The 27492-nt window shown below is 43.7% G+C and overlaps 1 protein-coding gene and 2 non-coding genes across 3 annotated transcripts in view; 2 read left to right on the top strand and 1 right to left on the bottom strand.

The window, feature by feature from the left end:
• LOC126455758 (homeobox protein aristaless-like) overlaps positions 1–27492 on the top strand; it is a 961462-nt gene that overhangs the window by 498561 nt on the left and 435409 nt on the right. The gene's annotated exons all lie outside the window — the stretch shown is intronic.
• Positions 21830–21904, bottom strand: Trnat-ugu (transfer RNA threonine (anticodon UGU)). The gene has a single exon. It is a non-coding gene; the product is annotated as a tRNA-Thr (tRNA).
• On the top strand, positions 22064–22138 carry Trnat-ugu (transfer RNA threonine (anticodon UGU)). Its single transcript has one exon. It is a non-coding gene; the product is annotated as a tRNA-Thr (tRNA).

The raw sequence follows: 27492 nt of genomic DNA, 5'->3' as shown, positions 1-27492 counted from the left end.
ACGGGCCCAGGTGAGGCTTAAAACTTCGTGTCGTGCAGTCATCAAGAGCACACGAGTGGGCCTTCGGCTCCGAAAGCCCACAACGATGATGTTTCTGTGAATGGTTCGCTTTCTGACACTTGTTGATGGACCAGAATTGAAATCTGCGGAACGTTGAAGGATTCTCTTCAATAGTCATTGGTCCCGTTCTTGCAGGATCTTTATCCGGCCACAGCGATGTCAGATATTTGATGTTTTACCGGAGTCCTGATATTCACGGTACGCTCGTGAAATGGTCGTACGGGAAAATTCCCACTTTATCGCTACTTCGGAGATGATGTGTCGTATCGCTCGTGCACCGACTACAACACCATGTTCAAACTCACTTAAATCTTGATAACCTGTCATCGTAGGATCGGCAACCGATCTTACAGCTGCGGCAGACACTTATTGTCTTATATAGACGTTGCCGATCGCAGCACCGTGTTCTGCCTGTTTACATACGTCTGTATTTGAATATGCATGCCTATACCAGTTTGTTTCGCGCTTCAGTGTAGATCACTAGAACGTCTCTTTTTGTGCAGTCACTGGACCTGTGAACGTCCTTCACATCACGAGCAAATAGCGAAGGGTAACCAGTGCTGAAGAAGGTTGCGGTTACCGAAAAATGCCACACCGCAGTACTAAATGGAATGTCGTTCTCTACTTCCGAGAAGGACCAAGCGAGGACGAAGCGGGCTGAGCCTTGGACTGCACACGGTCTGTACACTTGACACGTGTACAGTTTGGCACACTGTGGTCCGCTCTGCATTAGATGGACTGAGCTCCAGAAGACGACGCTATCGGCAGCGGTCGCTCTCTTCACTTTCACATGGCTGGCACCAAAAGTTGTCTGTCTTCCTTTATACATCCAGTGTCCCTGTGTCAAAGTTTGCAACACCAGCCAACACATTTGAAATTATATTTAATTCACGTCTTTCATGTACGCCTACTAACGTGCAACATTTAGTCTATTCTTGTATCTGGATAGAAATTAACAACTAAATAAAGATCAATCATAAATTTTGAACATGGGGAAGAATTAATAGCTAAACCAGAATTGTAGATAGAGATGAACAGTGAAACAAGAAAAGTAAAAAGAAAGAAAAGCCTCTCCAGGGCACGTTGGTTCTTACTAAATCGCGAGTAATGGTTGCACTCCTCCGAGTTGTGCCTCTGTGCCCAAGTGCCACCCCTTCCCTGATGTTGTGGACTTCGTCTTTTTCCACCTACAGCAGACGCTCTTACATTAATGTGACCTCCGCCTGTGTATGACGTCAGCGTGCAATAACCACTCACAGACGGCAGCACTGACGCTGGTGAGTGCATAAACCGCCGTGGCCGGAGGATGCTGGAAAGATAGTGCAGTTGTCGTATTGCGGAAACGGAGCGATTTATCTAATATATATATATGAACAGATACCACCGGTGACCATGCAGCTCGTTAGAATGAAATTACAATTGAAATGAACACCCCTAGCTGCACACATGCATTCAGTGCCCGAACTCTTACGGGAATCGGCAAAATGCCGCGAGTAATGAGTATAATGGGCAGGGGCACTATGAATATTGTGCGGGACAATAAGTTGCGAATGTGGGTCTCGCGGGAGGCGTGCCAGAGATAAGCCCCTGCAGTCGCGCTATCCTCTGTGCCCTCGGTGACTCAGATGGATAGTGCGTCTGCCATGTAAGCAGGAGACCCCGTTTTCGAGTCCCGGTCCGGGCACACATTTTGAACCGTCCCAGTTGACTTATATCAACGCCTGCGTGCAGCTAGGGGTATTCATTTCATTGCGATTTATGTAATGTCCGAAAGGGCATGATCATTGACCTTCTGGCCGATTGTGGAAGCATTTCCGAAACGGTTCGTGTGCCACCGTGATTAAAGTATATCGCGGATGGCAAAATGGCGCTATCGAAACAGCGCCGAGGCAACAGCGGTGCACCACGGGCCATAGGTGACAGGGGAAAAAGACGACTACGGTTCTGTGTGTGGACGAACAGACGTGCAGCTGTTCAGGAGCTGAGTGCGCAGCTGAACCAAGGGGCTACCAAAAGTGTCTTCTCAATGAACGTTCGGCGAACGTTTTGCTTCATATGAGGCTCTGCAGCGGGCGCCTGGTACGTGCGTCCATGCTGACTGCTGTCCGCCGGTGACGAGTGCTGTAATTTACGCGCCGACACCACAACGGGACTTACACCGAGTGGTGAAAGGTCACGTTTTCAGATGAATCGCGTTTTATGCTCTGTCGGACAGATGGCCGTTATCGTGTACGGCGTCAAACTTCTGAAGGCAAACACACTGCATCCAGGAGGGAGTGTTGTGGTCTGGAGAATGATCGCGTTTCATTACCTGGGTGATCTCGTCATTCTGGAAGGCGGAATGGTCAACAGAAGTGTGCACATACATTTGGGGAACATCTCCAACCCCACATTCAGTTTGTTTTTCACCGGCACGATGGCATCTACCAGCAGGACATGCAACTCATCACACAGCTCACTGTGTACGTGTGCTTTACGAAGAGTAGAAGGATGACTTTACTGTACTCTCCTGGCCACGAAACTCCCCAAGTTTAAACCCAATCGAGAATCTGTTGGACCACCTCAATCGGGCTGTTTGCGCAGTGATTCCTCTACCTTGAAACCTAGCGCAGCTGGGCGCGGTGCTGGAGTCTGCATGGCTCCAGATCCCCGTCAGTAACTTCCAGAACCTCACCGACTCTTTTGCTGCACGTCTCGGTCTCCAAAACGTATTTATTCAGGCTTATAACAGGTGGTCACATTAGTGTCCCTGGGCGGTGTATACACGGTGGTCCACTGATCGTGACCGGGCCAAATATCTCACGAAATAAGCGTAATACGAAAAAACTACAAAGAACAAAACTTGTCTAGCTTGAAGGAGGAAACCAGATGGCGCTATGGTTGGCCCGCTAGATGGCGCTCCCATAGGTCAAACTAGTTTTTTTAAAAAATAGGAACCCCCATTTTTTTATTACATATTCGTGTAGTACGCAAAGAATTATGAATGTTTTAGTTGGACCACTTTTTTCGCTTTCTGATAGATGGCGTTGTAATAGTCACGAAAATATGGCTCACAATTTTAGACCAACAGTTGGTAACAGGTAGGTTTTTTAAATTAAAATACAGAACGTAGGTACGTTTGAACATTTTATTTCGGTTGTTCCAATGTGATACATGTACCTTTATGAACTTATCATTTCTGAGAACGCATGCTGTTACAGCGTGGTTACCTGTAAATACCACATTGATGCAATAAATGCTTAAAATGATGTCCGTCAACCTCAATGCATTTGGCAATACGTGTAACGACATTCCTCTCAACAGCGAATAGTTGGCCTTTCGTAATTCAAAAAGCTCTGAGCACTATGGGACTTAACATCTATGGTCATCAGTCCCCTAGAACTTAGAACTACTTAAACCTAACTAACCTAAGGACATCACACACATCCATGCCCGAGGCAGGATTCGAACCTGCGACCGTAGCAGTCCCTCGGTTCCGGGCTGACGCGCCTAGAACCGCACGGCCACCGCGGCCGGCAGGCCTTTCGTAATGTTCGCACATGCATTGACAATGCGCTCACGCATGTTGTCAGGCGTTGTCGGTCGATCACGACAGCAAATATCATTCAACTTTCCCCACAGAAAAAAATCCGGGGACGTCAGATCCGGTGAACGTGCGGGCCATGGTATGGTGCTTCGACGACCAATCCACCTGTCATGAAATATGCTATTCAATACCGCTTCAACCGCACGCGAGCTATGTGCCGGACATCCATCATGTTGGAAGTACATCGCCATTCTATCATGCAGGGAAGCAACATGTAGTAACATCGGTAGAACACTACATAGGAAATCAGCGTACATTGCACCATTTAGATTATCATCGATAAAATGGGGGCCAATTATCCTTCCTCGCATAATGCCGCACTATACGTTAACTCGCCAAGGTCGCTGATGTTCCACTTGTCGCAGCCATCGTGAACTTTCCGTTGCCCAATAGTGCATATTATGCCGGTTTACGTTACCGCTGTTGGTGAATGACGCTTCTTCGCTAAATAGACCGCGGACAATCTGTCATCGTCCCGTAAGTTCTCTTGTGCCCAGCGGCAGAACTGCACACGACGTTCACAGTCGTCTCCATGCAGTTCCTGCTGCATAGATATATGGTACGGGTGCAATCGATGTTGATGTAGCATTCTCAACACCGACGTTTTTGAGATTCCAGATTCCCGTGCAATTTTTCTGCTACTGATGTGCGGATTAGCCGCGACAGCAGCTAAAACACGTACTTGGGCATCATCATTTGTTGCAGGTCGTGGTTGACGTTTCACATGTGGCTGAACACTTCCTGTTTCCTTAAATAAATACCCGGCGAACGGGTCGGACGCTTGGATGATGTCGTCCAGGATACCGAGCAGCATACACAGCACACGCCCGTCGGGCATTTTGATCACAATAGCCATACATTAACACGATATCGACCTTTTCCGCAATTGGTAATAGGTCCATTTTAACACGAGTAATATATCACGAAGCAAATACCATCCGCACTGACGGAATGTTACGTGGTACCATGTACTTATACGTTTGTGACTCTTACAGTGCCATCTATCACAAAGCCAAGAAAGTGGTACAACTGAAACATTCATATTTCTTTACGTACTACACGAATATGTAATAGAAAATGGGGGTCCTAGTTAGAAAAACGCAGTTGATATCCGTTTGACTTATGGCAGCGCCGTCTATCAGGCCAACCATTGCGCCATCTGGTTTCCCCCTTCAAGCTAGACGAGTTTCGTTCTTTGTAGTTTTTTGTTTCATGCTTATTTCGTGAGATATTTGGCCCGGTCACTATCAATGGACCACCCCGTATGCCTGTCTTCTTCCTGACTTTACTTGGTCTTTCCCACAGTCGTTCTTCAAACACTGTCTTCTATTTGCGTCCAATTGATCCGCCGTCTCCACATATTTTCTTCAATTCACGAATTCTTCTCGTCTTTAACCCATTAGATATTATGAGACAACACTCTCTCCAATAACGGAGTCATATGCTCAATTATGCTCCGTTCTATTGTTTGCTCCTTGACTGAACTCCGCACAAAACTTGTTGTAAGACAGCTCTTATCATCGCTTCGTGTTTGTTTTTTTAGGTATTACCCGATTGTTCCACGTTCATATACTGAACCACATTTACTTACACTGATGTGCTATTTTCTTAATTACTTGACATGTCACAGATAAACTAATTGGTGCCTTCTTGCTTTAATTAGTGGAAGTCGCAACGTATAGAGTTATCAGTTGAGTGCTTGTCTAGCGGAAAACAAGTAGAATGCAACGAGGGAAAGTTACTGCCTATGTCACTCCGTAAGTGCCTCCAATCCCACATATCTTTTCCTGCTGATTTTTGAGCGAAATACGCACTTACGGTGAAGGCAGATCAAGTTCTTCAGTCTGTTTGCGATTCTGCGTGTCCATATTTACCCATAAGACAGACACAAATTCTTTCAATAATTCATGGTACCTTCCTCAATTTCTTCAATATTTTCATCAGGATAGTATGAAGAGTATTTGCACACTGAAATCGTACTCAAAAATATTTAGACATATAGGTTTCATTTTATTGCATTAAAATATCGTCAATAGTTGCATTTTCCGCTATTCTCTGTTTACATCCTGAAATGTGCTCTGCTTGCACTTTTGCAGGTGTTCCTGTCTTTGCCGTTGGTCCTTTTGGCCCATTTTCCCTTTAATTTGTAGAGCAACTCATTTTATAATGTAATGTTTTGTAAGCAAACTTTTAAATGTAGCAGTAGTGAAAAATTTAATCGTGTGTTAATCCAGGAAATGTGTAGCGGTGCAAATGAAAGGGTAAAATGGGCATACAAACTAGTGCTAAACGTAGGAACACTTGACAAAATTGCATGCAGGAAACTTTTTCAGGATGTAAACAGAGAATAGAGGAAAATGCAACTACTGACGATATTTTAATCCAATATAATGAAACGAGTAGTGTAAAACGAATATTTATTTTAGTAGTTGCATAGACGGATTTGGCAAACCTAAGTAACTGTAGAGCAACTACGGGCGCTATGGTGAGGCAAATTCAAGAACAGTTTGCACAAAGTCTTATTTGCGGCTTCATTTGCATACGTACCAATATTTATTTTCCAGAATAGACTCAATAATTGAGCTCTCCATTCGAGACCTTATAGCCGGTGTTATGTACCCATTTATATGTTTTTCAAGAGTTACTACCATATATTTAAACGTTATGCCCGAGATTTTTCGTTGGCGCTGTAAGCAGGTTTTGCTGACTTTCCCCTCTTGTGTTGCACATTTTTTCGATTTTGTTCATATTTAAGCCGAACTAACTATCAAGTGGAAATACAGCGTGTTACGCAAGTGTAAAACTAAAGCTGAATAATGAAATAGTTGCGGAATCCACCGAAAGCTTTCATTATTATGTTTTATATCCAGTTGAAGAGGTATCTGCATGATACAAGGTAACGTCGCAACGAGGAGAGGAACATTAACCATGCAGTCATTCTGCATACTGTACAACACCTTCACAAGCTTGTTTCCTTGACCTTACGAAGATCGTCAGAAAGATAGTTCTTCGGTGAACAGAATTCCTGATCGAACTCACGTATCATCCGCACAATGTATTTTTGTCCATTCATCAAAGTAAGTCGCTGCTCTGAATCATCTCCATTTAGGTGCTGATGCAGTTGAAGTTTGTAAGGATGTTTGTCACATCAATGTCTGTGAAAACTGTAACACACAGAAAGAATATTGTGGATCAAACGCAACGCTGAGAATGTGTGAAACAGTGCAGTGGCTAATATTACGGAGAGACAGTAAAATCACAGAGCGCCATATTGTTTGACAGGAAAGGTCAGTTCTGCACCAAGTTTAGTTCATGAATAGCTGTCAAACGAACTAGTGACGTGAAACCAAGAGCGAGATTCCTTGTCGACTCCAGAGATCGCAGAACCTATATCTAAGTGATTTCTAACGAAGCGTAATGATCGGTCAACTAAAAGAGTTGCGGCGCTGCTGAGGATCTGCTTTCTGTGTCCTCCATGCTTAATTCGTTCTACGTAATTATGCTTCTAAGATAGGAGAATTCCTCCACTTCGTCTACTTTGTGGTCCCCAATTGTAATGGAAGTTACTCACTAATCTTATTCCTGCTACTCGTCATTACTTTTGTCTTTCTTCGGTTCGCTCTTGATCTATATTCTATACTCATTAGATAGTTCATTCAATTCGTCACGTCCTGTAATTGATCCTGTCTCTTTGAGTGAAGAGAGCAACGTCATTAGCAAATCTTATCATTGTTATTCATTCGCCCTGAATTTCAATCCCACTTCTCAATCTGTTACTTGTATAGGTCATTGCTCCCTCGATGGACAAATTGAACATTACTGAAGAAAGATTAAATCCCTGTCTCGCACCATTTACAACTCGATTACCTCATTTTTGTTCTCCTATTCATACTGATCCTACTTGATTGTTACATACATTGTCTACTACACGTCTTTGAGTACAGCTTCCAACTATTTTCCTGAGAATTTCGAACATCTTGCACTACTTCACATTGCCGAAAGGTTTGTGTAGTTCGACAACGCCTGAGAAGCTGTCTTCATTTTACTTGTGTGTTGCTTCCGTTATCAATCGTAACGTCAGAACCGCCTGTCTGGTGCCTATACGTTTCCTAAAGCCACACTGATCGTCAGTAAGAAATGCTCAGTTTTTTCATTCTTCTGTATATTATTCTTTTCTGCACAGATGCACTGCACCTTGATTTTGTAACCATTATCTGAGCAGCATAATAAATATTATTCTTGAAACTAAAACTTTTTAGCTACATAAATATAGCAGTTGTTTACTTATAATAAGTCTGTCCGTAATAAAATGGAAATAAAAATTTGTGAACTCATTAATGTTTTGGCTGTGTAAACATTGAAACTGGGAAAGTGACCACGGAGCTCTTACTAGGGGGAAGGAGTAAGGTATCGACTGTTCCAAATTTTTACCATCGCTCAAACTACGGGCAAGCAGAAACGACATTTGTCCTCTGTTACAGGTCCTGAATGTGCCAATAGTCTCAAAATCGAATATTTTTTATTTTTGTTGCAGCTCACTTTAAAAGATAAAACGCATCGTATTATAATCTTATAAAGTTTAAAACTCTGGGCACAACAAAATTTGTAATAGCTTTAATTCGTTTGCGCTCAAGACACCATTTGGTGCGAGCAAGCATCAACAAATGAATTTTTGACTTGCTTTATTAACAATGTAAAGCAAATAACCTCTGTCTATAATATTGTGGCACAAGTGCGTAATAATGCAAAGCAGACCGTAGTGGACCAGAATCTGTAGATAAAGCTGTTGTGGAGATGCTACGGCCGCAGGTTCGAATCCTGCCTCGGGAATGGATGTGTGTGGTGTCTTTAGGTTAGTTAGGTTTAATTAGTTCTAAGTTCTAGGCGACTGATGACCTCAGAAGTTAAGTCGCACAGTGCTCCGAGCCATTTGTTGTGGAGATTTATAAGATATAAAACGTACTTTTATAAAACAGAATATTACAAGCGACGACATAGTCGCGAATAAAGACTTTGATCCAAGAAGTATCGAATTTCTTTCTTTTATTCCAGTTAATCATGACACACACATTGTCAACAGACTATTGGTTTCGATCCAAAAACAACCACCTCCAGATCTGATTGAGACAGAAGAAACCTTATATTACACTAATATGATGAAGCCAGAGTAGCATCGACATAAGTTATAAAAAAAATTAGCTTGTCGTCATTGAACGGGTATAATAATGCAGAGTAAAACAGGCGACGGTGCCGGGAGAATCATAATATGAAGGGTCTTGTACTTGACAGTGTGATCAGGTAGCTTTGCTTATACCTTACAACGATGATACTTTTTTCAATCATATTAGGATAACACAAGGCTTCTCTTGTTTTAACCACGTTTGAAGATGGTCATTATGAACCGAAATCGATAGTCTAACGACAATTTGTTTATAAACATTAACTGTAATTAAAGAAAGAAAATTGAAATGCGTCGAATTTTTCTTCAAATGTTGAAATACACACAACTTTATGTCAGTGATCTATTACTTCCACTACCTTGGATACGCTGCAGAATCGTGGGGACACAACTCTAAATAGTGTTTTTAATTTCAATTGAAGACTGCTACCCAATTAGTTCCCCCGGAAAAATACGCAGTGCAGCTGCAAGGCCATTGATAGGGTCGGACAGCTAGTATGTGCTACATATTGTGGTATGGGTAAACAGCCTCTCATGCCAATCACAGACAAGCAGTACGGAACAAACTGGAGCGAACTGAAGTCGTAGCTGTTATTGCCAGGCAAGACTACAATCGCTTGGCCGGCCGCGGTGGTCTCGCGGTTCTAGGCGCTCAGTTCGGAGCCGCGCGACTGCTACGGTCGCAGGTTCGAATCCTGCCTCGGGCATGGATGTGTGTGATGTCCTTAGGTTAGTTAGGTTTAAGTAGTTCTAAGTTCTAGGGGACTGATGACCATAGATGTTAAGTCCCATAGTGCTCAGAGCCATTTGAACCATTTTTTTACAATCGCTTGACCATATCTGTGGGTTCTTTGATTGCTTGTGGAGAAGGCTCATCGAACTACAACATGCGAAATGTTAGTTCCCTTAATTACATGAATGATAAAAGCGTTTACTTAACTTGATCCATTTCATCGCCATAGGAGCGCGCAGAATATTTACATCTGTCACGGTCGCTTGATCTATACAGTCACAAACCCTTCTTTTGAAATACAATATTCAACTTTTACGAAAGACTTGACGAACAGTGGTCGTACTCGATGATGTTGATTGCTTTAGCTGAGGTCACGAACTGGGCAGAGTGCTTCCATGCTCGGCTCTATATTTACCTCCGTGCGAGGCCGCTGCTGTGATGAACATGCTTTCTCCATACTCTCCCATTTATTATTGGAGATTGCAGCGAGACATCACTAACGTCTGTGGTACCGAATAGCGTTACTTACTTTGGTGTGGCACCGCGATCTTCGGACGAGACCACAGCAGCCATTGCCCTTTAAGCTGCAGACTAGTCGCCTTGGAGTGGATTGTGTAGACCTGGTACCAAGTGTTTATGCGACCTGCCATTGCTTATGTAGGTCATTGCAGTAAAGACATGTTCACGTGCCAGTCGGATGTATGGAATCAGCACAGTAAGACTAACGTATGTGGAGATGTTGCAAAAATGGGGAAAAAGTAGCTATTGTGTATGGAGATGCCATGAAAACAGGCTGGTCGTCCAATGTGCCTACAAGAAATGGTGTACTACTCGCAGCCATGTAACACGGCATAAGAACCGTTGTCATAAAGAGATCCTAACTGACAGCGAATGGCGACTAGTGTCACACCTTGTTAGTGACAATTTGTTTCAAATCAGACAGGGACTGATGTTGTCAGTGAACGCAGGTCCATTTCGACCAGTTTCCGAACGAACACTGGGAAGTAAATTAGATGCTACGGAGATTAGGAGTCGGATACCTTACAAAACGCCATTGTTCACAGTAGCACATGATGTTCCTCATTTTCAAGGAACGCAACAACACAAAAACTGGACAGTAGCTGTCTACAGACGTGTAGTGTGGTCCGGTAAGTATACGAATCGAGGGCATTAGCGAGTCCAGTGGCGGTATTAAACAATATTAGCGTGGGTGACTAATTGTCCACGTTCCGTTATTATATTCCATTTGGTGCTGGGCGTTGTACATCCTAAGACATGGTCCAAATTCATTCGGTCACTTCCATTTCTATTTATTAGTACTATAGTAAAAGTACTGGGTTGGGTTGGGTTGTTGTGGGGGAGGAGACCAGACAGCGAGGTCATCGATCTCATGGGAATAGGGAAGGGCGGGGAAGGAAGTTGACCGTGCCCTTTGAAAGGAACCATCCCGGCATTTGCCTGGAGCGGTTTAGGGAAATCACGGAAAACCTAAATCGGGATGGCCTGACGCGGGATTGAACCGAATGCGAGTCCAGAGTGCTAACCACTGCGCCACCTCGCTCGGTAAAAGTACAGGGTTATTGCAAGTACCTCCAGGGTCTGGGAAGCTGACTGCGTGAAAACTACATGACACACAGGAAATAGTCTCATATCAGTGTGCGTAGCTTCCCTGTAAGTTTCTAATTCACATTACGGATACTCAATATGGGGACCATTTGCGATGTGGCAAACATTAGTATGTGTGTGCAGTTCATTGAGGTCGCTGTTGCAGGAAGGTTCAACGTAGCCCGTCTTAGAAATCTGTCCATTTTGTTGCCTACCTGCAGGCTCAGAATAATCATACGCTGCAGTACTGAGCGGATGCTTTGTCTGCAGTGTGATTCAGCTGCCCTGCCCCTACTTCTTGGTTTTATGCAACCCACAACACTTTCAAATATCACACACAAGATTATATTACATTCTCTCGCTCGCTCCGTGCCAACTATCAGTTCTTGTGAAATCTAACAGGATCTTTTTGTAATAAATGTAATGTAGTTAAATTTTTTACTACGATTCGTTTTCGCTGGGGGCCACGGTTTTCGAGTGATTCAAGAAAAACGAGTCTACTTTTTCCTCGAACAATTCGAAAACTGCAGCCTCTGCCGAAAAGGCATACTAGTACAAAATTTAACTACATTAAATTTACTACAAGCAAGTCTTGTCCATTTTTCTGTAGGATTAATGGTTTGCATGTAGTGAACGAGAGAACATGAAAACCTTGTGGGTGGTATCTGATGGTGTTGCGGTTTCGATAAAATCCAGCGATATGGGCAAATGAATAACCCTGTATGTATTCTGACAGGGCTGCCCCTTAGTGCTATGCTCTGCAACTATGCCTTAGCCTGGATTGGAGAGATGCTTCATATGATGATATGTGCAATTTTTTTTATGTGTCATGTAGTTTTCACGGAGTCGTCTTCTCAAACCCATAAGATACTTCTCAAAACCTCATGATACACTGTCTGATGAAAAGCATACAGGCACCGGTATGTAACGCGCTATTGCCCACTTGATGTCACGAGAGGTGGACTCTTTAGTATAAAATGAGGCGCGGAATGCAGTGGTGCCAGTAGCAAAGCAGTAACAGCATAGTGAGTGGGTCACGTGAGATCAATGACTTCGAATGTGGTCTAGTTACCGGATATCTCACGAGTAACAGATCCATCAGGGACATTTCAACCCTTCTGAAGCTGCCCCAGTCGGCTGTTGGTGATGTGACTGTGAAGTCGAAGCGCGGAGTAACAAATAAAGCTGGATGAAGACCATACATGTACTTTGGAACAGGGCCCGTCAAGCATTGCGGAAGTTGGTTGTAAAAAGTCGTATGAAATCTGCGTAAGGAATGACACGCGAGTTCCAAAATGCTACGAGCAGCCCGGCTAGTGCGATGATCGTAAGGGGGCTAAAAAGAATGGTGTCCAGTTGCCAAACAGCTTCTCGTAAGCACACATTTCTGTAGCCAATGCTAATCAGCGCTTGAGGTGTGGTGAGCAACGACTCCATTGGACAGTGGATGACCGGAGTGGAGTGATTTGGAGTGCTGCGTCACGTTATACCCTGTAATAATCCAATGGAAAGCGTTTGGATTTGGCAAACGCCGGAGAACGTTACCTTCCATCAGGTGTACATTGATGAGGCAGACATTACGACCACTGCTCACCGCGGCGTTGGATGCCGCCTGGTGGCGTTGCAGGTACGTGAAGCGATAACAAAAGTATGTAAGCGGAGCAGACACGAACGCGGGAGTCTCCCTAGCGAAGATATGGGTTGCAAATGGGAAAATCCATTGAGATAAGCGACTTTGACTAAGAGCGATTATTATTACGCAGGACTTGTGAACGAACACGGCGAGGCTGGTAGAATGATCACGTGCGCGTGTCGCGAGCATCTACGGAAAGAAGTAGAAGGAAAATGAAGCTACCATTAGATGCTAAGTGGTTGGACGTCCACGACGCTTCACAGAACGTGGGGTTCGGAGGCCTGTCTGCTTTGTAGAATAGGATAAATGATAATCTGTGGCATCTCTGCCGAAAGAGCACAGTGCTGCTCCACGCACAAGTGTTTCGGAGCACACCATTCATCATACACTGTCGAATATGGAGCTCCTCGGCAAATCTCACTTACGTGTTCTCATGTTGACCCGACGACATCGCCAATTACGATTGCAGTGGACACGGAACCATCGGGATTCGAATATCGACGAATGGAAACGGGTCGTATCTTCGGGTGAATCACACTTTTGCTACGCTAGGTCACTGGCCGTCCCCACAAACGCCGTGATCGAGGTGAAAGGCGGCTCGAAACGTGCAGCGCGGAAAGGACGCAGGCTGGCGGGATCAATATTATGCTATGGTGCACATTCTTCTGCGCTTGCATGGGATCTGTGGTAGTAATTGCAGACACGCTGAAAGCTGCGAACTACCTGCATCCTTCTTCCCTGACGGCAGTGTCCTTGTCTCGGAGCCAGAACCGTGCTTCAGTGATTTGAGGGGCATTATGGGTTGCATTGTAGTGATGTTTCGGCGACAAAATACGCCTGATGTAAATCCTATGGAACCCATTTGGGTCGTCATCGGGCGCAATCACAGCACACGCAGATCAGCAGCCCCTTATTTTCGCGAATAATATCACCTATGCGTAGACATGTAATACCACATACCTCGACAAGCCTACCAACAAAAAATTGGATCCCTGATACGAAAGCCGGCCGGAGTGGCCGAGCGATTCTAGGCGCTACAGTCTGGAACCGCGCGACCGCTACGGTCGCAGGTTCGAATCCTGCCTCGAGCATGGATGTGTCTGATGTCCTTAGGTTAGTTAGGTTTAAGTAGTTCTAGGGGACTTATGACCTCAGCAGTTGAGTCCCATAGTGCTCAGAGCCATTTTTTTGAACCTGATACGAAAAACCAGTGACGCATTTCGTTCGTAAGGTGGATAAACAAGCTGTTAAGTAGGTCTTCATGATGTTTTGGCTCATCAATGTAGTGCCAATAGTGGTGTACGGAGGAAGCAGTGTTACAGTATAGCGTTGTTTTTCGTGGTTCGGATGAGAAAAGGCCAAACTCGGAAGCATATAAAAACATTTGTCAGCACTGTGTTGTCCGTAGTTCAGAGACAATGACTGTTTGTATCAGCATGAGAATGCACCTAAAAACATTTGTCAGCGCTGTGTTGTCCGTAGTTCAGAGACAATGACTGTTTGTATCAGCATGAGAACGCACCTTGTCATAAAGCAACACCTGTCAAGCACTTCGTCTAGATATTCAGCTGTACTCTGCAAACCACTTGACGGCGTGTAGCGGAGGGTACTTTTCGTACGGCTAACCGATTACCCTTCCCTGTTCCACTCGCGAATGGTATGTGGGGAGAATGATTGTTAGTAAGCCTCTGCATTTGGTCTAATTTCTCGATTTTTTTCATCATTGCTCTCAACTTGTGTGCGCAAGTAGTAATATGTTGTCCGAATCTTCCCGGAAAGTAATCTCTAGAAATATTAATAGTAAACCTCTGCATGATGCACAACACTTCTCTTGAAGCGTCTGCCACTGGAATTCGTTGAGCATCTCTGTAATTCTCTCGCGCCGACTAGACGATCCCGTGGCGAAACGCGCTGCTCTTCGTTCCAACTTCTCTGTCTCTTCTATGAGTCCTGTCTGGTGAGAGTCCCATACTGATAAACAGCACTCAAGAATCAATGGAACAAGCGCCTTGTAAGCCACTTCTTTCGTGGATGAGTTACATTTCCTTTACATTTTCCTATGACTCTGAATGTGGAGTCTGCTTTTCCTTCTATTTGTTTTATGTGGTCATTCCACTTAAGGTCGCTGTGGATATTTTACAGTGTATACTGTCTAAAGCAATGGACCCGCCAGGTTAGCCGAGGGCGCTAACGCGCTGCCTCCTGGACTCTGGTAGGCGCGCTGGACCCGGATCGAATGCGCCCGCCAGATTAACGACGAGGTCTGCCGGACTGCCTGGATGTGGTTTTTAGGCGGTTTTCTACATCCCACTAGGTAAATATCGGGCTGGTCCCCACATCCCGCCTCAGTTACACGTCTCGCAGATATCTGAACACGTTCACACTATTCTATGAACTACACTAGACGCAGACAGCTCGGGTACAGTAATTCCGTCCTGGGGGGTAAGGGGTGGCTGCAGAAAGGGCATCCAGCCACCCCTTAACGTTAATCTTGCCAAATCCGATTCTAACAATGCCGACCATGCGCAGCCGCGGCATACGGGCACAAGCGAAAGAAGAACTGTACAGTAGTGGATTTCTTTTCCTATGCATGCGGAATATGTCATATTTATTTCCTTTCATGGCCAACTACCAGAGACTGCATCATTCATCACTCTTGAGGAAGACAGGTCTGACATTCGTCCACAGACATTCATACACCTCAGTGAAACACTCTCCAGCAGAGATGAAGCCGTCGTAAAGGTGAATATGTCCACTAATATACCTCTGATCAGGTAGCGTAACTTCACACCTGTAAGTAGTGTACAAGTGCGACAGTGAGTGTCATCTCTAGGTGGAACGGAGAGGAAAGCAGCAGCAGGGCGGTCGGTTGTCAGTGGCTGGATACCGGTGGCGAGTACCCGACAGCGGCGGCGGCGGCGGTAGGAATCGCGCAGGTCGCTCGCTATCTGTGGGCAAACACAGCGGGCAGGCGGCCGATAGCGGATGGGCGGTCCGCGCGGCCCAGGGGGTCGCAGCTGAACGGCACGGCACGCCAGCTACTGCCTACCGGGCGCCGCTTCTCCAGCTCTTATCACTCGCTCTCAGCGAGAAGTGCCGCTGAGCTACCGCCAGGGCAGCTACTTTGGTCCGAACACAGCTTCAGACGAGATATCAAACGTTATGTGGAGATAAGGTTTCGGCTCTCTCTGGAGCCATACTTGCGACACATTTTGAGCTGCGGTATGACGTAACTATTATTTTCTCGTATTTTGTCCAGCATCAGCGCGTGGTCGGCATGATTATTAAGGTGTGACACCAGTGTAAACGGTCTTACAAAAAGCGTTTTCTTGACAGTTTTTTGGGTGGAATGATTGCTGATAGACAAGTAGCACTTTGGGATAGTTATTCAGCATATACACTGAAGGACCAAAGTAACTGGTCTAGGCATGCGTATTCAAATACAGAGATATGTAAACACGCAGAATACGGCGCTGCGGTCGGCAACGCCTATGTAAGACAACAAGTGTCTGGGGCAGTTGTTAGATCGGTTACTGTTGCTACAACGGCAGCTTATCAAGACTTAAGTCAGTGTGAAAGTGGTGTTATAGTCGGCGCACGACCGATGGGACACAGCTTGTCCGAGGCAGCGATGAAGTGGGGATTTTCCCGTATGACAGTTTCACGACTGTACCGTGAATACCAGGAATCTGATGAAACATCAAATCTCCGACATCTGTGGGGCCGGAAAATGTATGGAGACAACCTCATGAATTATGGACCCTGGGTATGTCAGCAGGGGAACATTCAAGCTGGTGGAGGCTCTGTAATGGTGTAGGAGTATACGCGGTTGGAGTGATATGGGACCCCTGATGCGTCTAGATACGACTCTAACATGTGACACCTACGTAAGCACCCTGTCTGATCACCCGCATACATTCATGTCCCTTGTACATTCCGACAGGCTTGGGCAATTCCAGCAGGACAATGCGACAGCCCACACGTCCAGAATTTGTACAGAGTGGGTCCAGCAACACTCTTCTGAGATTAAACACTTCCGCTGGCCACCAAGCTCTCCAAGCATGAACATTATTGAGCATATCTGGGATGCCTTGCAACGTACTGTTCAGGAGAGATCTCCACTCCCTCGTGCTCGGATTGATGGTGTCAGTTCCTTTGAGCACTACTTCAGACGTTAGTCGAAAAATAGTTCAAATGGCTCTGAGCACTATGGGACTTAACATCTGTGGTCATCAGTCCCCTAGAACTTAGAACTACTTAAACCTAACTAACCTAAGGACATCACACACATCCATGCCCGAGGCAGGATTCGAACCTGCGATCGTAGCGGTCACGCGGTTCCAGGCTGAAGCGCCTAGAACCGCACTGCCACATCGGCTGGCAGACGTTCGTCGAGTCCATGCCATGTCGTGTTTCAGCACTTCTGCGTGCTCGTGTCAGCCGTACACGGTATTACGCAGCTGTACCAGTGTCTTTGGCTCTTCAGTCTATTTAAGTGTACTAAAATAAAACTGTCGGAAAATGTTACAAAACGGCGATACTGCAACAATTCTCCCGAGACATTTTGAGTTTGAGGCGATCTGGAGCACGCACTACGACTGGTGGAAATTTGCATCTGGAAAAACGAAAAAAATAATTTCCACATTACTGTAACTACTCAGCCACACACTGTATTTTGGAAATATTGATTTTTGCTAATTGCCGACTGTTTGAATAAAGTCGTTCAACTTTCACCAAAAAGGAACAGACATTTGTTAATAAATATTGTTTAAATTAACTAATCGAAAATCCCCTACTAAGTTGTTCATTTTGAAACGTTATTTCAAAGGTGTGGTTAAATTTTCACTTAAAAAGATTGAAATTGTCACTGTTAAGCTGCGTGCCGTTATAAGAAATCATATTTCGAGAAAAAAGCCTTTCAGGTTTCAAAATATGTTAGTGACATGAACGAATGAAAAATTCTACTTTTAGAAAACTCTTACCATTAATCTGCTATCCCACGACTGGCCTGTTATACTGTTGCAGTTGCTATCGAAATCATATCCACTAGTTTATCGTAGAACGACTGAAATATCGGTTCTGACAATTCTGCATACGCACAGAGCTTTAAAATTGCATTTAGCCCTCCCCCAAGCAGGCGCACTGCTAGGACGATTCGACGGTTGATTTCATATTATGCGGTTCCGTGTGAACTTAAAGCTTGGTGCAACAGCTTCTGGGCAATAATTGTTGTGAATCTTAAGCCTCAGGACCTCTTTCGTGTCCGCAGCTCGTGGTCGTGCGGTAGCGTTCTCGCTTCCCACGCCAGGGTTCCCGGGTTCGATTCCCGGCGGGGTCAGGGATTTTCTCTGCCTCGTGATGACTGGGTGTTGTGTGATGTCCTTAGGTTAGTTAGGTTTAAGTAGTTTTAAGTTCTAGGGGACTGATGACCATAGATGTTAAGTCCCATAGTGCTCAGAGCCATTTGAACCTCTTTCGTGGAACATGATGTTTGTAGTACACCTTTTACATTTCACTTGCTGAGAATTAACAAATAAAACGGCAACAAAATTTATAATCCTATACCTCAATCCGTAATTCACATCAATATCCTGAGAACTCTCTTTCAGTCTCTTTACAGAGGCACTGACTCCAACCGAACTGCTCTCAGCCCCATACGTATTCTCTGGACGATTTTGATGATACACTGCTTCGACGCCGCGTTGGATACGATGTTTTTGTATCTTTTCTGCCCGAGTGCACCTATTTATCAAGCATTCTTACTTGAAAGACAAAACTGTATACTATCAGACCACAAATAAAATACCAAAATCATTACTGCACACAAGAATCAAGATTAGAAGCGAAAGAAATGATTTCTTTTTTTTTATTGTTTTGAAATGCTTCAAACTGTACCCAGACACTACAGGGGGTATCGAGTCGGCGCAGGTAGGCCGTTTCGGGTCATCTGAGGCGCTAGAGGAGGAGTTCGGAATTCTATAGACCAATTTTTTTTCAGAGATTAGACTTTTTGCCTCATATTTTAGAAGGTTCATATCATATTTTAAGCCAATAAAGATGATTTTTTGAAATTCCTACAGTGTTTCTACCCCTAACGGATTTGGCATTACTGACTTTAAGGCGTGATCGGATACCCTGCTTGATGGGCACCCCCTACCCGCTGGGGTGGAATAAGTGTACCCTAAACTGCCTGTCTGTACTATTATTCACGTGAACGTGTGCGAACGTTTTCTAAATGTTTGCGAATCATGTGACTGAGGTACCAGCCTGGTATTCACCTAGTGGTATGTGGGAAACCGCCTAAAACTCATATCCAGGCTGTCCGGCAACCCGGGTCTGGCGCACCTATACGAATCCCGGAAGCGGGGTACTAACACGCGCGCTCACCGAGGCGAGTTTTCAGTTATAGTATATCGTAGCGGAATGTACGAGGTCTGACACAAAAGCTACAAGCCTGATTCTGAAATGAACTGTGACGTAATCGTCACGAATCTAATACTTCATTTTACGATTCGTTTCGAGATACGAGTTCATCATCAGATGCGTCTAGAACGAGTAAAAGAATATGCAGCCTTATCAATGAGAACATTAATATTAGCAAACAACAGTTTTGGTAATAACGTCAATGTACACGATCTGAGAAACAACTAAAAAGCAAGATACCTGTCTTTAGGACAACAAGTGTGTTGCCTTTTAGTTACTTCTCAGGTCATGTACGTTAATGTAATTACCAACCCTTTCGTAAGGTATCATAATGTTCTTATTGATAATTTGGTGCATTTAATTTGGGTTTTTAGACGCATCTGATGGCGAGTTCATAGCTCGAAAGTGGTAATAATCCAAAACAAAATAAAACAAAAATGCTCTGAAAAACTGTTTTAATTCCACTGATTCTGAAAATTTGTGTGCATACAAACTATATTCACCCAGTTGTGATTGCTTTCAAAGTAGCACCCACTTGAGCTCAAGCCCATCTGTGTTTGTTGACACCATGCTTCTATTCCTTTCAAACAAAATCATTTTATGGCGTTCGTGGTCAAGGACTTCTTACACTGAACTACGTAATACATTTGGTATGATTAATACATTATGAATGTAGGGATAAACATTTACCTTCTAGATTAAAAAACCACACACACACAGAAAGGTGCAAATTCATTTATTCAGTCACTCACGCATCGTGTTCTGTAAATCCCATCATAAAGAATAACTTTCAGGAAGGTGGAACGTTCGAAAGTATTATCAAGTACATGTAGATACATCAGGCAGAGGCAACCACTGTTGCCTACCTCTGTTTAGTATACGACAACAAATTATGAGAAGTGCTAATCTACTGAGAGAGATAGTTATAATAATTTATTCTACATAATGTTACGTATGTGTACCAGGAGAGAAAAGGCTACTTCGGAAAAAAATACTGATTTTCCTGCTCTACACAGCTGCTGTCGTTATTTAACACTTCAAACAAAAGCGTTTATCTAAATTTCAAAAAACGCTATCAGCTGTTTATGTACTGAAAAATCAAGATCTGTCTGATACGAGTTATTGAGTTTCGCAAAATTTCAATTCTTGGGTCCGCAATTTCTTATAAATTTTAGGAGCAACAGCAAATGAGGTACCTTCTTTTGATTTTTAAATATTTCAGGATTTTTAATTTTTCGTTGGATGACTACCGACAAGCTGCTGTAGCGTTTTGCACCAAAACATAAACTCTATTTTCAACCCTAGCGAGAGATGTATAGGGTATGTAGAAACTATTAATGCTCTGATATTGGCCGGCCAAAGTGGCCGTGCGGTTAAAGGCGCTGCAGTCTGGAACCGCAAGACCGCTACGTTCGCAGGTTCGAATCCTGCCTCGGGCATGGATGTTTGTGATGTCTTTGGGTTAGTTAGGTTTAACTAGTTCTAAGTTCTAGGGGACTAATGACCTCAGCAGTTGCGTCCCATAGTGCTCAGAGCCATTTGAACCATTTTTTTGCTCTGATATTGTGGTTCTGAATTGCAAAGTTCGTATCGAATTCACTCTCCTATTAGGGACTATATACTTGGCATTGCAATCACAAATTTACACTCATTGTACTATATTATTTATGTAATTCTTCATGCTCATGTTATGGAAAAACATGTTGTACGCACTGTTATGTAGCTTATATACATTCACGAAAATATGGGGACAAAGTATTTACAGTACCGATTTTGTGTGTCGCAGACGTGGTATCAGTGCGGATAAAGGCCGTCCGAGTTTGTGTCATGGATGTTATATGTTAATCATTACCAACAGTTGCAAAAGATTTTGCGCCTAGTTCTCAACGGCGTAAGCCATCGTTTGGCCTTCATCTCTTTCACCATAGCAAAAAGAATTCCATCTCTCGTAAATTTACTACTCTGTAACAGCGAGTACAGTGGATGTTTAAGGTACACGATATGTTACTACCTAAAAATTCCTTCAGTGATAAGGCTTGTAGTGGGCACATTGTTCTGATGGTTGCACCATCCGTTTTTCTGTGACCTGAGAGGCTTCCTTCACACAAGTTCCTGCAATTATCTTTTAAAACCACCTAAGTACAATTTTTGTATTATGTCGTAATGATGTGCAAAAACTAGAAGAAAACTAGATATCACTTCAACTTCGAACGATTCATGTGTCCTTTCATCGCTCGGGGGGAAGACGATGATTTCCAGCTCATAGATTGAGAGCTAGATCGTAAGTCAAAATCTAAATGTCATTTTTTAAAAAATAGGCTCATTATTACTCTACGCGTTTATCTACATTTATGCTGCGAAAGCCACTTTACGGTGTGTGACGGAGACTCCTTTGTGTACGACTGTCACGTCCTCCCTCTCCTGTTCCAGTCGCGGTTAATTTGTCGGAGGGACGATGTTTGATAATCCTCTAAGTGAGCCTGATTCTCTCCAATTTTACATCTACGGTCTTTTCGTGACGTATACGTAAGAAATGAAATGATAATTAAATAGACACCCTAGCTGCAAGCAGGCGTTGATACACTTCATTGGGGACATGTTGAAAATGTGTGCCCCGACCGGGACTCGAACCCGGGATCTCCTGCTTACATGGCAGACGCTCTATTCATCTGAGCCACCGCGGGCACTGAGGATAGTGCGTCTGCAAGGACTTATCCCTTGCACGCTCCCCGTGAGATCCACAATCCCAACATGTCCACAACACTACATTCGTAGTGCGCCTAATAGATGGATCTCACGGGGAGCGTGCAAGGGATAAGTCCCTGCAGACGCTCTATGCTCTGTGCCCGTGGTGGCTCAGATGGATAGAGCGTCTGCCGTGTAAGCAGGAGATCCCGGGTTCGAGTCCCGGTCGCGGCACACATTTTCAACATGTCCCCAATGAAGTGTTTCAACGCCTGCTTGCAGCTAGGGTGTCTATTTAATTATCATTTCATTTCTAGCAAAGCTGCATGGTCATCCACGGTAACTGTTCTTCCAGGAACAGATACTACCGTCATATATAGTATACGTAAGAGGAAGCAATATATTGGTTAACTTTTTTGCGAACGTATTTTCTCTGAATTTTAACGGGAAACCACGCTGTCGTCCACAACGCCTTTCTTACAGTGTCTGCCACTGCAGCTGGCTGGCGTGAGGCTTTCGTGCTTGCTAAATGAACATATTGCGAAACGAGCTGCTCTTCTTTGGATCTTCTGTGTTTCTTTTGTCAATCCTATGTGGTACTGATCCCAGACTGAGGAGTAATATTCATGTCCTGGTAGAACAAGGTTTTTGTAGGGTACTTCCTTTGAGGGTGGGCTACACTTCCTGAGGATTCTTCCTATGAATCTCAGTGTGGTCCCTGTTTTATCTGCGATTAGTTTAGGTGGTCATTTCACTTTCAATCGCTATTTACTTTTACTCCCAGATATTTAATGGCTGTGACTGCTTCCAACGATCATTCTGCAAGCGCTTAATCATACGATAATAGGCCTTTCTGCCTGTTTATGCGCAGTACGTTACATTTATTTATGTTGCGGCTCAACTGTGAACTGCCTTCATTTCTGTACAATTTTCCACTATCTCTGTCCACGTGCAACATTTCAAGAATACCGTGTACATTCTCTGTAACTTTCAATTAGTTTTCTGCAGTGTCCTCGCAAATCTCAGCAACGAAGCTAATCCAGAGATGAGAGTTCAAAGGTATTAATGTCAGAAAGTCACATCACAATGATGCGCTCCATTTTTTTTCACGGAGACATGAATGCTTTTTCGTTCTGTAATAACGTAGACAAGTCCATGGTTTTGATCAGCACCTTATTCAACTAACTATTAGCTCCCCCAACTAATGCTAGGCTGCTGCTCAATAATGCTATCGGCTTGAGTTAAATCGCCATTCAGTTGACTTTGCCAGTGGTAACTGCCGATTAACTGTCACTAGAGTGAAGATGGCACCACAGAATCACTCACGCCAACCTTAAAGTGCTGTAGTTCGTCTACGAAATTCGGAAAATGCCTATAGCTCTCCCTATAAGGGGCCCATTAAATCGAACGTAGCGAGATGGCGCCGTAGTCATCCCACTGGACTCGCATTCGGGAAGATTGCCTTTCGGACACCCCTCAAGCCATCTGAGATGGTTTCTATGATACAGACACGGTGAATTTCTCCCCACTCTTCCCTGGGTTCGAGCTTATGCTCCATCTCTAATAACATCATCTTCGGCGAGACAGTAATCTTCCCACGGGTAACTTTCCAAGTTTCTTAAAATTTCAGCTGTCTTAGACAGCTAGCTGCAGAGTAATTGGCTGTTCCTAGCTCACGGCCTTTCTTGTTACAGCTAACGACGTCTATCCAGTTGCTGCTGCATCCCTATTTCAGGGCGCCTGGCTGAATCTGGTATTTCGAGAGTTTCGATATTTGAGCTAAAGATATTCGTTGCGTCTTCCACCAATCAAGCGCTGATTCAGCAGACGCCGGCCTGGTGCTGTATCCTTGGGACGGTACGTTACGGCGTAGTACCATTTCGTTAGCTGCCAGTTTGTATCTATTAATTATTCTGTCGAACACTGAGTGAAATCAGCTTACGTTTCACAACAGCTACGTGGGATACAACATTATCGTCTTGTGTGCAAGCTATTCTAGGGTTTCAGCTTTGCTTTTGCTAAAAAAAAAAAAACAGTGTTCGTTTGCATCAAAGTACCGTGATTATTTCCCACTGCTACCCTTCTCCACGATCTCTGCATCATTACTGGCTACTCACAGAACTCAGCTACACCTGCAATCCGGCCTCTATCGGAAGTGGGTAGTCGTACCGCTGTCTATTCTATACGGCATTTTTAAACTTTAGAAAGTTGCATCTAAACATGTAAAGCCGGCCAGAGTAGTCGAGCGGTTCTAGGCGCTACAGTCTGGAGCCGCGCGACCGCTACGGTCGCAGGTTCGAATCCTGCCTCGGGCATGGATGTGTGTGATGTCCTTAGGTTAGTTAGGTTTAAGTAGTTCTAAGTTCTAGGGGACTGATGACCTCAGCAGTTAAGTCCCATAGTGCTCAGAGCCATTTGAATTTTAAACATGTAAGCTGGTAAGTCAAGACATAATACATGAAATTAAAATTAGGGCTGTGTTTCTGATGTGTCCACTGCATATCACATCCATTTTTTGCAACGGAAGTTGACCTGCAGATAAGTCGAGGTACTTGAACAATGACCCTTCTCAAATAAGAATCAATTTAGTATCCTAATAATACTGTAGCTTCCTTAGGAATTTATCGTCCGATATCTTGCCTTCTCTTTAAGAGATTACATCAGCTCATTTTGTTTTCCAGTAATCGAAAGGGTCGTTTTTATCAGGAAGTACTCCTGCTACGCACACTGCGTTGTTCGGCTCTCACCTGAGAACGTTTCCATTAATGGTCTTATCTCGTTCAACGAGTGCTTTCTAGAAATAGCTCAAATTTGGAAGTGATACGAAATTTGTTGCAGATTGAAAATTTACCAGTTTCAGCGCAAAAAAAAGTGTACATTGGGAAGAGAAGCCGAAGAACTCCAATAATTACGTTGGTCTTTTCTTCGTAATAATTTTGCTACTAACAATGAATAGTTACTTTAATTGTTTTCTTTGCGTTCTATATTGCTTCCTTTGTAATGCCTGCAAGATTTTGTCGGTTTAAGAAAAGTAGCTAGGTACGATGACGCAATTTTCTACGTAGGGGAGAGCGGGGCATGTTGAGACAAATTTCAGATTTTATTTTTTACGTCTTTTGTTTTAATTTTGCTTTAATTGGAAAATTATGATATTATACTTCAATTAGTTGTGCACTTTTCTATGGTATTGACGCTTTGTTTAACCACATATATCTCTCAAAATTAAAATATTTGCTTAATGCTGCAAAGTGTATCAATGTTCCCCACATGGGGGCAAGTTGATACTGGCGAGAGGCAAGATGATACAAATGTATAGATAATAAGCTAATTGACATTAAGGTAGCAAATAATCATTCAATAGATAATGTAAAACATTTATTAAGCAGAATATAGTGCAAAGCTAACGTAAGACATATTAACTTATTTTAAGCACACAGATCATGAGATTGTGTCCATAACCTACTCAGAATCACTGATTACAAAGTCAGATGTACAGTGAATACCAGTGTACATCTTACAGTCTTTACCACACTCTATATGGGCCCATTCTTTGCAAGGAATGCACTGTATCCAGTCCTGACCTGGCTTGGATTCGGAGAATGGCTCCAAACACATGAGAGACAAGGTGTCGTTCCCTTCCTCAGACTCTGATGCAACCTTCATTTTATTATTTGGGACGCATTTATTTTTATTCACCTTGTTCTTCTCCTTAGTCTGACTCTCTATCATTTTAAAAAAGCCTTTTTTTGGCGTTTTCTGACTTGGCAACCATTTTAGCTTCCTTTTCTTTGGCTTCCTCTTCCAGCCTCTCCTTTACTGGTGTGCTAGTAAGGATAGCGGATTTTAAAGGTTTCTTCCCTTTTTTGATATTTTTTCGCTCTCCAGCTTTAAGGTAGGGGCGGCGGTCTTGAGGGCTTACAGTGAATACACCAAGAGAAACATCCTTACTTTTAGATGGAACTGTAGTTGTAGTCTCAGTTCGGTTCACTTTGGACTGTAGACCATCAGCGTTGCTTGTCCCAGCCTGAGAAGTCTTGGCAGTGCTGTCTTGTGAAGTCATCTCTCTATCCGTGACTGCGCTGGACAAGAAGTCATCATCAGTAAACACTTCTCTGTTGTACGGCGCGATTCCTGTTGCTTGAAATCCAGATATAATATTTGTAGGATTTATTGCTCTAGGTAGTGCCATCTTTACTACGCCAGGAATGTCGTAGATCGTTAGTTTTCCCTGGATTGTTGATCATCCAGTCGTCGACTGAAGCCAAGTAAAATTTCTTGGAAGGCTCATAAACTGACCTGTCAAGCGGTTGCAGGCGGTGGGAAGTGTGCGGGGGAAACGACAACATGACCATACCATTTTCTTTGCAGAAGCTGAGCACTTCAGTACATAAATGTGATTCATGGTTATCCAAAACCAACAAGCAGGGATTGCCCTTGGTAGATCTTACGTGGCCGTGAAAATGTGTAATGAACTTCAAAAACGATTCAGATGTGATCCATCCGGATGGGTAGGAAGTTCCAATACATCTTGGTGGTCCGTTAATGATGAAGTGATCCTTGAAGAATACTCTTGGAAATATGAACATCGGAGGAACTGAGTTGCCGATGGCACTGACAGCCAATACCATAGTGACATTCTGCCGCCTTTCCGCTGACGTAGCTTTCCCTACTTGGCGCACTCCTTTCTGAGCAACTATTTTGTTTGGTCTCTGAACTGTTTGACACCGGTCTCTCGACATTCCAAATATCCTTAGGTTCAAATTTGTATTTATCTAAAGTACTCTTCAAATTGTCAAAAAATAGATCAACATTGGATTTATTAAAACTGGTAGCGCGACTAAGGCTCGTGGCCTCAGGCTCCCTGGTTGATAGTCGAGGGTGCCTTTTCATATATAAGCTAAACCGGTCCTTTGTAGCCATTTTATGGTTAATCCATGAATCAGGCAATGTAATGATATTCCTGTTAGCCACAGCAAGTTCGTAAGCTAAAACTTTGATGTTTTGTGGTGTAAGTCCGTAGTAGATTTTAGAAGAGTGTATTATATACTCTTAGAGTTGAGATTATAATTGGTCTGGAAAAATTTGTCTTGGTTTGGCATACCCCATTGTAACCATTTGACCTTGCGATTCATCTTTTTTTCTTACAAATCCAAACAATGTCATTTTGTCGATCTCGAAGGCTACAGCTGCTTCCCGTAAAGACATGGTTTTGGTATTGACGGCTTCATAGGCTTTTTCAAAGCTCTCATTTCGCACTTTCCCTCGATATGTCTACCTGGTATAATTCCGCACCATGTTTCTGTAAGAAAAGACAAAACTCTAAGTTTTACAATATTGGGGTACGTTGATACGCTGTATCAATTTGCCCCAGCTACGCGTATCAACTTGCCCCATTGAATAAGTGTCTCTTAAGTCAAACTTAAGTCTCTAAAATATAAAGTCTAGAAAGATGAAACTATCATGAAATTCTTACCAAGAAACAGGCGTTTAACTGTGCCAACAGTGAACTTCCTGAAGAATATCCTCTTTCTGGTACGCCAACTCAGACACACTAGCCAACAATTACTTTCTATTCATGAAAACACAAT

Source organism: Schistocerca serialis, chromosome 2 (genome assembly GCF_023864345.2).
Source record: "Schistocerca serialis cubense isolate TAMUIC-IGC-003099 chromosome 2, iqSchSeri2.2, whole genome shotgun sequence".
In the NCBI taxonomy this organism is placed as follows: Eukaryota; Metazoa; Arthropoda; class Insecta; order Orthoptera; family Acrididae; genus Schistocerca; species Schistocerca serialis.
This window is presented reverse-complemented; position numbering and strand designations above follow the sequence as displayed.